This window comes from Lithobates pipiens, unplaced genomic scaffold, assembly GCF_037356315.1.
Source record: "Lithobates pipiens isolate NorthernLeopardFrog02 unplaced genomic scaffold, aLitPip1_a1.2 Scaffold_28, whole genome shotgun sequence".
NCBI classification, from domain to species: domain Eukaryota; kingdom Metazoa; phylum Chordata; class Amphibia; order Anura; family Ranidae; genus Lithobates; species Lithobates pipiens.
In genome coordinates, this window is record NW_027507789.1 from 81,465,399 (window position 1) to 81,480,335 (window position 14,937).

The 14,937-nt window shown below is 50.1% G+C and overlaps 6 pseudogenes; all 6 read right to left on the minus strand.

Moving 5' to 3' along the window:
* Nucleotides 1-1,537: 1,537 nt before the first annotated feature.
* LOC143937736 (5S ribosomal RNA) lies at nt 1,538-1,656 on the minus strand (annotated as a pseudogene).
* A 322-nt stretch (nt 1,657-1,978) lies between these two features.
* LOC143937250 (5S ribosomal RNA) lies at nt 1,979-2,097 on the minus strand (annotated as a pseudogene).
* A 320-nt stretch (nt 2,098-2,417) lies between these two features.
* LOC143936665 (5S ribosomal RNA) lies at nt 2,418-2,536 on the minus strand (annotated as a pseudogene).
* A 322-nt stretch (nt 2,537-2,858) lies between these two features.
* On the minus strand, nt 2,859-2,977 carry LOC143937354 (5S ribosomal RNA; annotated as a pseudogene).
* An 8,642-nt stretch (nt 2,978-11,619) lies between these two features.
* Nucleotides 11,620-11,738, minus strand: LOC143936710 (5S ribosomal RNA; annotated as a pseudogene).
* Nucleotides 11,739-11,841: 103 nt separating this feature from the next.
* LOC143937390 (5S ribosomal RNA) lies at nt 11,842-11,960 on the minus strand (annotated as a pseudogene).
* Between the last annotated feature and the right edge of the window lie 2,977 nt (nt 11,961-14,937).

Consider the following 14,937-nt stretch of genomic DNA (forward strand, 5'->3'; position numbering starts at 1 on the left):
TGGATAGCTGGAGAGCTAGACAGCTAATCCATTTCCTCGGATCACTACCTAACCATTCGTTCTTCTCTAGACAATTCCACCCCTTCGAGGAACTTTGCCTGGATGATGGCCCAGTTCGTGGTTTCCTCTCTAGGTCCTACCAAATCCTGACAGACGCACAATCCTCCACGGATCCACCCTTCCTAGCTAAATGGAAAAGGGACTTACAAACTACATTCTCCAAACCACAGAAGGACAGAATACTATTTTTCGCCTATAAGTCGTCACTCTGCAGTAAATATCAGGAGATCTCATATAAGCTGATCACACGCTGGTATCGTACACCGGTGGTGTTGGCCAAAATATTCCCCGGTCAATCTGACCGCTGCTGTCGCTGTGGGCAACAGGCTGGCACCATTCTCCACATTTTCTGGGAATGCCCTAAATTACAAACATTCTGGCAGCCTGTCCTGAGACTCATCCACAAGTTCACAGACATTTCTTTAGCCAATGATCCCACAGCAGTTCTTCTCAATCTAACTCCTATGTCGAGAAAGCGTTATCATAAGTCCTTACTTAAACATCTCCTCAATGCAGCTAGGGCCTGTATCCCAAGTCAGTGGAAAGAGCAATCTGCTCCAATGGTGACCCAGTGGTTCGCAAGGGTAAATGATATTGAACGAATGGAAGACCTGACTGCCACAATGAGGGATAAAACGGAGGAGCATGGGAACAGATGGTTCTACTGGACCCAGTTTTCGCTTTTCGGAAGAATACCTCCGCGAGACATAGTAAGCTCATGGTGATCGTTGGAGATCGCTGTTCCAAACGTTGGACAGCTGATGAGCTGGTGAGCCGAGGGTGTCTCTTGCTCCCTGGGAGGGGACCCCATCCTATCCACTCTACCCACGACACCCCCTTACCCCTTCTTTTCCTTTTCTGCCATTTCCTTCCCCAATCTTCTCTTTCCCCTTCTCCCTCCTTTCAGTTCTACTATTTCCCTTCTTAACTCAAAAAAGGGAAAAGAAAATGGTATGTTCCGACCCCATTTGACTACTACACAATACTCTTCCCCTATCTATGGATATCTAAACTCTTCGAGGATAGCAGGGCTAGTATCAATAATATTTTAAGTGGTAGAGGATCCCAACGAGATGGAGCTTTAATCTCATCTTGATATGACCGCAAAGCTGTACACATGCTATTCTCCTCTGACTTCTTACCATTGGCTCTGATATCCATGCAATATGATCATTTGTTTGTAACTATTTGTATCACACATTCTGTGAAGTTGCCTTTGCATTGAATGTTGCATACTACTAAATAAAAAAAAAAAAAAAGAAGCCTATGGCACCTGGTATTCCCAGGCAGTCTCCCATCCAGGTACTGTTTAGCGTACTGTTTAGCATCCGAGATCAGACGAGATTGGGTGCTTTTAGGGTGATGGGGCCATAGGTAATCTCTTCGGGCACTCTCAACCCTCTTGACATACGCCAAGATGGTCACCTTGGGAAACAAGTGAAAAAAAAAACAGGTCAAGGCCAACAACATAAAAAGAAGCCTACAGCACCTAGTATTCCCAGGTGGTCTCCAATCCAGGTACTAGCAAGGCCCAACCCTGTTTAGCTTCTGAGATCAGAGGAGATCGGGTGCTTTCAGGGTTATGTGCCCATAGGCAATCTCTTTGGGCATTCTCAACCCTCTTGACAAATGCCAAGATAGTCACCTTGAGATACAAGCGATAAAAAACAGGTCAATGTCAACAACATAAAAAGAAGAATACGGCACCTGGTATTCCAACGCCATCTCCCATCCAGGTACTAACTAGGCCCAACCCTTCTTAGCCTCAGAGAAGAGAAGAGATAGGGCTCTTTCAGGGTGATGCTGCTGTAAGCGATCTCTTTGGGCACTCTCAACCCTCTTGACAAATGCCAAGATGGTCACCTTGGGAAACAAGCAAAAAAAAAAAAAACGAATCAACGCCAACAACATAAAAAGAAGCCTACAATAACTGGTATTCCCTGGTGGTCTCCCATCCAGGTACTAACCAGGCCCGACTCTTCTTAGCCTCCAAGATCAGACGAGATTGGGTGCTTTCAGAGTGATGTGGCCATAGGCAAACTCTTCAGGCACTCTCAACCCTCTTGACAAACACCAAGATGGTCACTTTGGGAAACAAGCGAAAAAAAAACAGGTCAACGCCAACAACATAAAAAGAAGTCTACGACACCTGGTATTCCCAGGCGGTTTCCCATCCAGGTACTAACAAGGCCCGACTCTTCTTAGGCTCCAACATCAAACGAGATCGGGTGCTTTCAGGGTGATGTGCCCGTAGGCAATCTCTTCAGGCACTTTCAACCCTCTTGACAAAAGCCAAGATGGTCACCTTGGGAAACAAGTGGAAAAAAAAACAGGTCAAGGCCAACAACATAAAAGGAAGCCTACAGCACCTAGTATTCCCAGGTGGTCTCCAATCCAGGTACTAGCAAGGCCCAACCCTGTTTACCTTCTGAGATCAGAGGAGATCGGGCGCTTTCAGGGTTATGTGCCCATAGGCAATCTCTTTGGGCATTCTCAACCCTCTTGACAAATGCCAAGATAGTCACCTTGAGACACAAGCGAAAAAAAACAGGTCAATTTCAACAACATAAAAAGAAGAATACGGCACCTGGTATTCCAACGCCATCTCCCATCCAGGTACCCACTAGGCCCAACCCTTCTTAGCCTCAGAGAAGAGAAGAGATAGGGCTCTTTCAGGGTGATGCTGCTGTAAGTGATCTCTTTGGGCACTCTCAACCCTCTTGTCAAATGCCAAGATGGTCACCTTGGGAAACAAGCAAAAAAAAAAAAAACGAATCAACGCCAACAACATAAAAAGAAGCCTACAATAACTGGTATTCCCAGGTGGTCTCCCATCCAGGTACTAACCAGGCCCGACTCTTCTTAGCCTCCAAGATCAGACGAGATTGGGTGCTTTCAGAGTGATGTGGCCATGGGCAATCTCTTCAGGCACTCTCAACCCATCTTGGCCTTTGTCAAGAGGCTTCAGAGTGCCCAAAGAGAGTGCCTACGGCCAAATCACTATACTATATATCTATATCTATAATAATAAATAATATTTTTAGTTATTATATATAAGATACTATATAGGTGATTTGGCCGTAGGCACTCTCTTTGGGCACTCTGAAGCCTCTTGACAAAGGCCAAGATGGTCACCTTGGGAAACAAGCTAAAAAAAACAGGTCAAAGCCAACAACATAAAAAGAAGCCTACGGCATCCAGTATTCCCAGGCGATCTCCCAATCAAGACACTAACCAGGGTGGGCGTGACCTAGGCATGAAGGAGTGAGGACGCTCTTTTCCGGAGCTCCCGGTCCGTGACCCCTCCACACCCCTTTACCACAGTCTGGTCGCATATTTCGGCATCGCCGACATCCCCGCGCTTCGGCGGAACACAGCCAGCCGAGCGGGGTCCGCCGCTGCTGCCATGGACAGGTACTTGGTCCCGCTGCAGCCTCCGGCCTCCACGCCGGATCCAGTCAAGATGGCGCCCGCGGCCTCCGGCGCTCCAGGACACGCGGTACAGAGGGAAGGTGAGCAGACTGCTATGCAGGGACACGACATGCCCCCGTTCTCCCCGCCTAGTGACTTGTCCCCGTGTCTCCCCCGCTCACTGTCCATGGCCTCGCTTGACAGCCCGGACCATAGCGGCCTGCCACCCTGGTTCCCTCACAACTCCCAACTGTCCCAGAGACCCTCCCGCAGTGGAAGCCTCATCCCAGGACCGAATGGCCGGGCTGCTCTTACCTCAGACACACAGGGGGACCCACCGCTGCCACCAGCACCGGCATTATTGGGGGACAAGGCCATCCTAGCTTTACTCCAAAACCTTCCCACTAAAGCAGACTTTAGCTGTATGGCAGCCAGGATTGAAACGACCTTGCGACATGAAATCGCAGGGGTCAAACGTGACGTGTCGGCTACGAACGAGCGGGTGACCACCCTGGCATCGGATGTGACCTCCCTGACCACTGATGTTTCTGGCCTGCAAGCCGCACATGATACCCTTGCTGAAAGAGTCACACAGTTGCAACTCCTAGTGGATGACCTTGAGAATCGCAACCGCAGACGCAACATCAGGATCAGAGACTTGCCCGAAGCCGCTGGCCAGGCAGACCTCAAAGCCACAGTTACAGCTATATTTAACGCCTGTCTGGACCGCGCTGCTGACACAGTAATAGCCATTGATAGAGTCCACAGGACCCTGGGCCCCAGGAGCCCCACAGAGAACCGGCCACGTGACGTTTTATGCTGTCTCCACAATTACTCAGTTAGGGAGGATGTCCTGCAAGCGGCGTGGCGCAAAGGCAGCATTGATTTTGACGGGGCCCAAGTCACCCTTCTGCCAGATGTATCCCGCAAGACCCTCCAGATGAGACGCTGTCTGCGACCCCTTCTGGAACACCTAACTGAACAGAGGATTCCATACAAGTGGGGCCATCCGTTTCACCTTATAGTGCGCAAAAATGGGAGGCCCCTTGCGCTACGACACCCTTCGGAGGTCCCGTCCTTTCTGGAGGCTTTGGGCCTGCCCTCGGTTCAGGTCCCCGACTGGTTGGCTCCTGTTGTCCCCCAGGGAGCAGTGGCCCCGACGAACAACCCCTCAACCAGGCAACAGAGAGTGAGACGCCACCGTCGATCCCAACATCAGAGATCGCAGGCCCCTCAAGATCGTGAACCCTGAGAGAGTACAGTAATTTTCCATTATTCCTGTGTTATACCCTTTTTTTTTTGTTTTCTTTTTCTCTACCAACATAGACGGCTGGAGTATCCAGCTTTGTGTTGTTTACCATGCCACGGGCCATTGTTCCCAGCGCCCCAGCTAGGGGAGAGGAAGGACATTGGAAGAACAGAGTTGGACACTGCGCTTCCTGGACGAAGCCCTGAGTTATTGGCGGTACTGTTCACCATTCTCGTTACTGTTTATCTACAGGTGCCCTAGTCTCGGCGCTCTTTGTGTTTTTGGACTGCCTGGTGGTGCCCCCGGGTGCCCCTGGGCGGCGTTCCTGCTCCCTCCCCCTCTCCTCCTCCCCCCCCCCCTTTTTTTTCCTTTTTTTTTTTTCTGGGGGGGGGGGAGGGGTGGGTGCCTGGGTGGTATAAAGTTATCTATACTCTGTGTTGAAAAGTTTAATATGTTGGTCTAATTATGCACTGTTCTACTGTTGTTAACTGCCCGATACCTGCTGCAGTGATGTTCTATAATGCGTTTGATGTCGTAGTTAAGATGCCAAAGAAGCTCCGTGCACGCCTGATTGCGACTGCATGGACCATGGGATGCTGGAGGGGTACTGCACCGACGAGTTCCTCCCTCTGCAGTGCCTTACCTCTTCCCCCACTAGGCCCCTCTGCCCTAACCGGCAGGTTCTCTCCGATAGGAGCTTTAGCAATTCCCCGATCTATCCCCACCCCTCCTACCCTCCTCCTCCCTACTAACTCCGGACCTTCTCCGCTTCGTTACTGCTTTTCCTTTTTCTCCTCCTCTTCCTCTGTGCTTGAACTCTATATCTACTACTGACTCTGGTGGGGACCGCCGGCCGGGTACCACTGCCGTCATGGCCCTGAAGCTGGTTTCCTGGAATGTGAAAGGGCTGAATGTACCTGAAAAAAGGTCCAGCTGCCTAACAGAATTGTGGCGGATGAAGCCCCAAATAGTTTTCCTCCAGGAGACCCATTTCAGGACAGACCAAATACCACGGCTTTATAGTAAGCACTTCCCCCTGGCCCACCACAGCACGTCCCCTACTTCCAAATCGAGAGGAGTGTGTGTTCTTCTTGCTAAAAACTTGCCGTGGCGCCTGTTAGCTGTCCAAGCCGATAGTGAAGGGAGATATCTCTTCATTAAGGGAACTCTCCACTCGCAAACTTTTACTCTTGCCAACCTATACATGCCGAATGTGGACCAGCTGCCGGCCTTAGAAGCATCCTTGGATGCCCTGGCTGCATTCTCAGAGGGTACTTTGATCATTGGGGGGGACTTTAACCTCACCTTGGACCCCCGCAGAGACTCATCATCGGGCACCTTTGCGATTTCTGCGAGAACGCGTTCACACATAAGAGACCTGCTACACTCCCACCGACTGATCGATGTGTGGCGTACGCTTCACCCACAGGATAGGGACTATACGTTCTTTTCCACCGCTCGTGGTTCTTACTCACGTATAGATATGTTTTTAGTCGCCCACAATGCTATCCCGGCGGTCACAGACGCTCAGATAGGCCACATAGCCCTGTCTGACCATGCCCCGATTTCTTTGATGCTGAAGCTACAACAGGAGTCGCGTGGTCAGTCCTGGTGGAGACTGAACGAGTCTCTCCTGAAGGACCCTGAGACCCACGCAGACCTGCTTAGGGAATTAGAAAGTTACTTTGATCATAACCGTGATTCTGTTTCCAACCCCCTCATGTTATGGGCGGCTCATAAATGCTACATTAGGGGCATTCTTATTAAACATGGTCATAGACTCAAAGTGGCCAAAACTGAGGCTCTCTCCAAACTTATTGCCAAGTTGCATGCGTGTGAACAACGACACAAATCCCAGCCGACTGCTGCGCTGGAGGTGGAGGTGAGAGATCTTAGAGAACAAATCAGAGATTTCTCTCTCTTTCAGGCTAGAACCAGACTCATGTGGGTCCGCAGGACGTATTATGAATATGGAGTCAAGTGTAGTAGGTCCCTAGCGAACTCCCTGCGTGCCCAACGCAACGCGTCCTTCATTCCAACCATAACCTCCCCTTCGGGTGCCAAGCTTCATGATTCACGGGAGATAGCGGAGTGTTTCCGATCTTTCTATGAAGCCCTTTATAACTTGCACCCCCGGGACTCAGGAGATGCCCTCCAGGCCGGCACAGCGGCCATTGACGAGTACCTAGCTTCGGCAAACCTCCCGTCGCTGGTTCCCCCGGACCCACATCTGATTTTCCAATTGAATTTCCAGCCGCTTCTAAAAAATGTTGCCGTAGATCTAGAGAGGTGGTCAAAGTTGGCGACCTCTTGGTTTGGGAGATGCAATGTGCTCAAAATGAATGTAATGCCCAGACTCTTGTATCTATTACAAGCCTTACCGATAAAAATCCCCCAATCATTTTTTAAAGCCATGCGCTCCATCTTTATTCGATACGTATGGCAGGGCAGGCCTCCAAGACTCAGCCGAACATTACTGCTCAGACCAAAAGACAAGGGAGGGATTGGCCTCCCAGATCCGGCATGGTAATATACGGCGGTGCACATGAACAGAGTAGTTGACTGGTGCAGACACCTGAAGGATAAGCTGTGGGTTCGTCTGGAGCGTGAATCCGTACCATTTCCACTTGAGGGTTTGCCCTGGAGTGGACCGGGCTGGTCGGGAGCGACGTGGGCACACCCACTCATTGAGCCAACGTTACAAGAGCTAGACAGATATTTTACCCTGACGGGCGTGCCCAGTTTCCCTTCGCCCATGACTCCTATTATTGGACACCCACGCTTTGAACCTGGCATGACGGAAAAGTCTTTCCGCCTCGACCCTGACCGGGACCTTGTGCGGGCCTCTTCTTTTCTTGGCCCTAGGACGTGGACAGCGGTCTCCACTATGTACGAGGCGTTAGCAACCACGGCCCTGGGACAGTGGAAGCTTGCCCAACTCTCCCACTTCTTGAAATCTTTGCCAAACAGTGGCGAATTCCGCAGACCCCTAACATCGTTTGAGGAGGTATGCTCAGGAGAGGAACCGACCCGAGGGTCTCTTTCCCTGTCATATCGCATCCTACTGGACCAACTCTCCCAGGGTAACCTGGTGTTCGTGGAAAAATGGGAGCGAGACCTGCATGTCCGGCTCTCGCCAGACCAGAAGAACCGCGTGCTTCTTTTTGCGCACAAGTCATCCCTATGTAGTAAATACCAGGAAATAGCTTATAAAATTTTGACCCGATGGTACAGGACCCCCACTGTCCTGGCGGCTATGTTTCCCGGTCACAGCCCTTTGTGCTGGAGATGCGGTGAACAAGCCGGCACGTTACTACATATCTTCTGGGAATGCCCTCAACTGGCCCATTTCTGGAGACAGGTTCTCAATATCATTTTTGACCTCACGGCTATTGATCTCCAGAACAACGCAGCTGCGATCTTCCTCAATCTGACCCCACTCTCGAGCAAGAAGTACCATAAATCTCTCTTAAAACATCTTCTGAGTGGGGCCAAGGCATGTATACCTAGCATGTGGAAACAGCAGGCCGCTCCACTGAAGTCTCACTGGTTTGCAAGAGTTTGCGACATCTACCGTATGGAACAGCTCACATCAGCGTTAGGCGACAGGGAGGAAGAGCACACTGCTCGTTGGTTGTCTTGGAGCCTGTTCAGGTTTTCCGATGCATACAGATCCTATCTGTAGGCTCTGGCACGTGTATAGAGGGAAGGGTCCGGTCGCGGGAACCCATCGGAGTCCTCTTTCTTTCTCTCCCTTCTCGTATACCACCCTGGTTCACTCTCTCCCCCGTCTGCCTCGTAGCACTGTTAGCCCCCTATAACTTTCATTCTTTCTACCCCCATACCCTTCTCCTGCCCATTTGCTCCCCCCTCTTTCCCTACCCCCTAACTCCCAAGTATAATTAAAATACATGGTGATTGCAAGGATCTTTTCGTTTTGTTCCCTCGATTTCCCAGCCAGGGGTTGGCGGCCCTCGGGGTGGTCCCGGCTGAGCTCTTTGACCAGTAGAATGAAGGTGACCGATGTTAAAGGCCCCTCAGTTTGGGCCTTGAGGGGGATCGCCCCGGGGACTGCCCTGGTTTATAAGTAGACACTGGGGTGCCAGATCATTAGAGTGGGATAATGTGGTGGCCTAGCCACGGCTGGGGCTGCTGCTGACATAAGTTGTTAGGTTTCCCCCGGTCCCCCACAAAGTATTAACTATGTATTTTTGTTAACCTGGAAAACTGAGGGATCTATGTCTTTTACAGTTTGTCTCTGTATTACCTGCAATCCGTAAATAAAGAATTAAAAAAAAAAAAAAGTCACTAACCAGACCAGATCCTTCTATGGCACCTGGTCTTCCCAGGGAGTCTCCCATCCAGGTACTAACCAGGCCTGACGCTGCTTAGCCTCTGAAATCAGACGACATCGGGTGCTTTCAGGTTGATGTGGCCGTAAGCGTTCTCTTCAAGACACGCCCAACCCTCTTGACAAACGCCAAGATGGTCGCCTTGAGAAACAAGCAAAAAAAACAGGTCAAAGCCAACAACATAAAAAGAAGCCTATGGGCTTACAGCGGACCTTAAAAGATGGGACCCACTAGCTCTGTCATGGTTCGGACGCTGTAATGTGTTGAAGATGAACACGATGCCACGACTTCTGTATCTACTACAAGCCTTACCTATCAAAATACCCCAGACTTTCTTTCATGCGGTTCGCTCAATCTTTATCAAGTTCCTCTGGCGCGGAAAACATATGCGTATTGGTAGGGCAATGCTATTGCGACCGAAATTGCGGGGAGGTATTGGCTTCCCGGACCCTGCTCTATATTACACAGCGACGCACATGACACCGGTGGTTGACTGGTGCCGGTGTTCTGCCATATACTGTCCGGTCATGATATAGTGTCCGCGCCGTACTGCGCATGCACAGTACGGAGCAGACGAAGCTTCGGAAAATCTCCAAAGCTGAACGCCGCCTGCGCGGTGAGTGGAGGTGGTAGCCCCACCATCCAAGCGGACATAGGGTTGTGAATATTAGAGGGTCCCTTGCAGGCGAGCTTCGCTCGCCACGCTTCGGGCTTTGCCTCGCTGCGCTCGGCTCTTTTATATTCTTACTCTATGTCCACTTGGATAGTGGGGATAGAACCTGGACTCAGTGCGCAGGCGCCGTTCATGCTCGGCAATTTTCGGAATGCGCAGTACACAGCGGACACTATCCGATGGGGGACCATATGTGATAAGACACCGGCATGGGGAACTGAAGCTATGGGTCAAGCTAGAGCAGGAGATGGCGCGGGTTCCACTGGCTGGTCTGCCTTGGGCGGGGAGGCCATTGGAGCCCTGTGTGACTACTCACCCGTTAATTGGCCCCTCGCTCGCCGAGATGGATAGTTTTTTTCACCTTTCCCACCTGACTAACTTCCCTTCTCCTATGACCCCAATTATTGGACATCCTAGATTCCCTCCGGGCCTGTCTGACCAGGCCTTTACCAGGCAAGCCCCGAAAGGGCTTCTGAGAGCAGCCCTATTTCTTGGACCCACGGGCTTGATTCCCATGGGGACCATACTGCTAGAGCAAGTACCTGTTGCATTGGATAGCTGGAGAGCTAGACAGCTAATCCATTTCCTCGGATCACTACCTAACCATTCGTTCTTCTCTAGACAATTCCACCCCTTCGAGGAACTTTGCCTGGATGATGGCCCAGTTCGTGGTTCCCTCTCTAGGTCCTACCAAATCCTGACAGACGCACAATCCTCCACGGATCCACCCTTCCTAGCTAAATGGAAAAGGGACTTACAAACTACATTCTCCAAACCACAGAAGGACAGAATACTCTTTTTCGCCCAAAAGTCGTCACTCTGCAGTAAATGTCAGGAGATCTCATATAAGCTGATCACACGCTGGTATCGTACACCGGTGGTGTTGGCCAAAATATTCCCCGGTCAATCTGACCGCTGCTGTCGCTGTGGACCAAATGTGGCCCCATTCTCCACATTTTCTGGGAAAGCCCTAAATTACAAACATTCTGGCAGCCTGTCCTGAGACTCATCCACAAGTTCACAGACATTTCCTTAGCCAATGATCCCGCAGCAGTTCTTCTCAATCTAACTCCTATGTCGAGAAAGCGTTATCATAAGTCCTTACTTAAACATCTCCTCAATGCAGCTAGGGCCTGCATCCCAAGTCAGTGGAAAGAGCAATCTGCTCCAATGGTGACCCAGTGGTTCGCAAGGGTAAATGATATTGAACGAATGGAAGACCTGACTGCCACAATGAGGGATAAAACGGAGGAGCATGGGAACAGATGGTTCTACTGGACCCAGTTTCGCTTTTCGGAAGAATACCTCCGCGAGACATAGTAAGCTCATGGTGATCGTTGGAGATCGCTGTTCCAAACGTTGGACAGCTGATGAGCTGGTGAGCCGAGGGCGTCTCTTGCTCCCTGGGAGGGGACCCCATCCTATCCACTCTACCCACGACACCCCCTTACCCCTTCTTTTCCTTTTCTGCCATTTCCTTCCCCAATTTTCTCTTTCCCCTTCTCCCTCCTTTCAGTTCTACTATTTCCCTTCTTAACTCAAAAAAGGGAAAAGAAAATGGTATGTTCCGACCCCATTTGACTACTACACAATACTCTTCCCCTATCTAATGGATATCTAAACTCTTCGAGGGTAGCAGGGCTAGTATCAATAATATTTTAAGTGGTAGAGGATCCCAACGAGATGGAGCTTTAATCTCATCTTGATATGACCGCAAAGCTGTACACGTGCTATTTTCCTCAGACGTCTTACCATTGGCTCTGATATCCATGCAATATGATCATTTGTTTGTAACTATTTGTATCACACATTCTGTGAAGTTGCCTTTGCATTGTATGTCGCATACTACTAAATAAAAAAACAAAAAAAACAGAAGCCTATGGCACCTGGTATTCCCAGGCGGTCTCCCATCCAGGTACTAACCAGGCCCGACACTGTTTAGCATCCGAGATCAGACGAGATTGGGCTCTTTCAGGGTGATGCTGCTGTAAGCGATCTCTTTGGGCACTCTCAACCCTCTTGACAAATGCCAAGATGGTCACCTTGGGAAACAAGCAAAAAAAAGAAAACGAATCAACGCCAACAACATAAAAAGAAGCCTACAATAACTGGTAATCCCAGGTGGTCTCCCATCCAGGTACTAACCAGGCCCGACTCTTCTTAGCCTCCAAGATCAGATGAGATTGGGTGCTTTCAGAGTGATGTGGCCATAGGCAATCTCTTCAGGCACTCTCAACCCTCTTGACAAACACCAAGATGGTCACTTTGGGAAATAAGCGAAAAAAAAACAGGTCAACGCCAACAACATAAAAAGAAGTCTACGACACCTGGTATTCCCAGGCGGTCTCCCATCCAGGTACTAACAAGGCCCGACTCTATTAGCCTCCAACATCAAACGAGATCGGGTGCTTTCAGGGTGATGAGCCCGTAGGCAATCTCTTCAGGCACTTTCAACCCTCTTGACAAACGCCAAGATGGTCACCTTGGCACTTTATGCAGGCCACCCTGGAACATATAGGTCTTGGCCCCAACATGATGAGCTGGGTAATGTCGCTTTACTCCACGCCATCGGCAGCGGTACGGGTGACCGAGTGGTGCTCGGACTCTTTCCCCATCACTAATGGGACGAGGCAGGGGTGGTCTCTGTCTCCCCTAATTTTAATTCTGACACTGGAACCACTTATGTGTCACGTTTGGAATGACCCGAATATTACTGGCATATCCAAACCCTCGGCACACCACAAAATTGCGGCGTACGCTGACGATCTAATTTTTTCCGTCTCCAATCCACACATTTTGCTTCCCAAAATACTTGCGTCTCTACAGCGACACGGCAGCCTATCAAACTATAAAAACAATTGCGCCAAGTCGGCTGTATTGAATATATCGGTCCCGGATGGTGAGGCCAAGAGGCTCCGCACCTCTTTTCCATTCTACTGGGCTGAAAAATCTATACGTTAACATCGCAGCGGATTTAGCGCAATTGTACCTGCTTAATTTTGTTCCTCTCCTGGATAGACTGAAATCTGATTTGGGAAACTGGCATGGTTTAACACTGACCTGGTTCGGGCGCTGTAATGCATTCAAAATGATGGCCCTCCCTCGGATCTTATACATGTTCCAGACATTACCGATCCGGTTACCCCCAATTTTTTTCAGACGACTGCAGGTGCTGCTCCGGGACTTTATTTGGGCGCGCAAACTGCCCAAAGCCCGTTTGCAATTGCTTGCCAGACCAAAGGACAAGGGGGGTCTGGGTGTCCCAGATCTCAGACAATACTACAGAGTGACTCTGCTAGAGAGAGTCGTTGATTGGCATTGTAATGGCCCACACAAGCAGTGGGTGGAGATGGAGATTGAGGATGGATCCATTCCCCTATTGACCTCCCCGTGGCTCCTGTCCTCCCTACCAAAAGACCTCAGAGGTCACCCCGTAGTGGGAGCTAGGTTGGCTGTTGTGCGGAGGTTGTTCCGCTGCACACACATTGCTCCCCTGCCATCACCAATGACTCCGGTTATAGGTAATCCAGACTTCCCACCGGGATTTACCAACAAGAAACTGCGACAGTTGACAGTGGTGGGGAAACAGCATCTGGGAGAGGTGTGGCCCACGGGAGGGCTCCCGACCACGCAAACTGTCGCCGAGCTTTCTGACCCTCCGCTTGACTTGTTTAGTGCTTATAAACTTTGTCACTTTCTTCTGGCCATACAAAGGGCCCCCTACACTCCTAGAGACCTGACACCCTATGAATCCATCTGTCACAAAAGGGAACCTGTGCGACACACCCTCTCCCTCCTGTACAAACTATTGAGTAGTCAGGAGGAGGAGTCGACCCCCACCATTTATCCACAAATGGGAGAGGGACTTAGGCATCACATTTACCCCACAACAGATAGGGAAGATCCTGACCTTAGTACATAAAGCTTCCATCGCAAACCAATATCAAGATACAAGATAGTCTCACGCTGGTATAGAGTCCCATACCTTCTGAATAAAATGGATAGATCGATCCCGGATGTTTGTTGGAGGTGAAATTCAGATATGGGGACCATGGGACACCTTTTCTGGGCATGCCCGACCTTGAGGAACTTTTGGGTTCCCAGTAGCGTGCCTTCTACACTTGACCGAACAGCCTGTTCGAAAATACAAAAAAACCCTCACAATGCAACTCCTGAATGCCGCCCGGGCCTGCATTCCCGCACTGTGGAGGCAGCCTCAGCCCCCATCCAAGGTTCTGTGGTATTCCAAAGTCAATCATATTCTCCGGATGGAAGAATTGACCGCCACCCTTCACAACACTGAAGAGGCATTTAGTGTTACATGGAGGCCCTGGAGGTATTTCACTGGTACTCGAGACTACATTCGGGAGGTGAGCAGTGCCTCCGTCCCAGAAAACGACTGAACATCTAACGTTTACCTACGTAGGCCATGTCTGCCCTGGGTGGCATTCCCCCCCTCCCTTTTTGTCTTTATTTTTCATTTTTTCCCCGCCGCCATCCCCCCACCTTCTCTCTCTCCGTCTTTGCACTCTCTTCTTCCCCCGTCCTCCCTTTTGACTATGCCTTGTCTCCTTACTAGCCTTCGGGACCCAGAAGAACCCCAGGGTTCTGGACATGACCGGCTCATATTTTACTCTAGTTCACGTAGGTCATGATAAGCTGGCTCGCTGTGGTCCCAGTTGTTCTCCATGATTACATTTGTCCGAACGGAGCTGCACTAGTACTACATGTCGGAGGTGGGGTTTCTCTATTTTCTGCATGAAACTGTAGGACTCCCCTCTGAGAACCCAGAAATATTTGGCTGCCTATTTTTTGTTAGCATGTAATTGTGACCCTGGGTCATGCTGTATGGTTGACTGTTATATTTATGTTGTTCTACTTAATAAAAGAATAATAAAAATAAAAAAATAAGTCAATGCCAACAACTTAAAACTAAAGCCTATGGCATCGAGAAATCCCAGGCGGTCTCCCATCCAGGTACTAACCATGTCCCAACCCTGCTTAGCCTCTGAGATCAAATGCACGCTCAACCCTCTTGACAAACGCCAAGATGGCCACTTTGGGAAACAAACAAAAAAAAACAAGTCAACGCCAACAACATAAAAAGAAGCCTGCGGCATCTGGAAAACCCAGGAGGTCTCTCATCCAGGTACAAACCAGGCCCAACCCTGCTTAGCCTCTGAGACCAAACG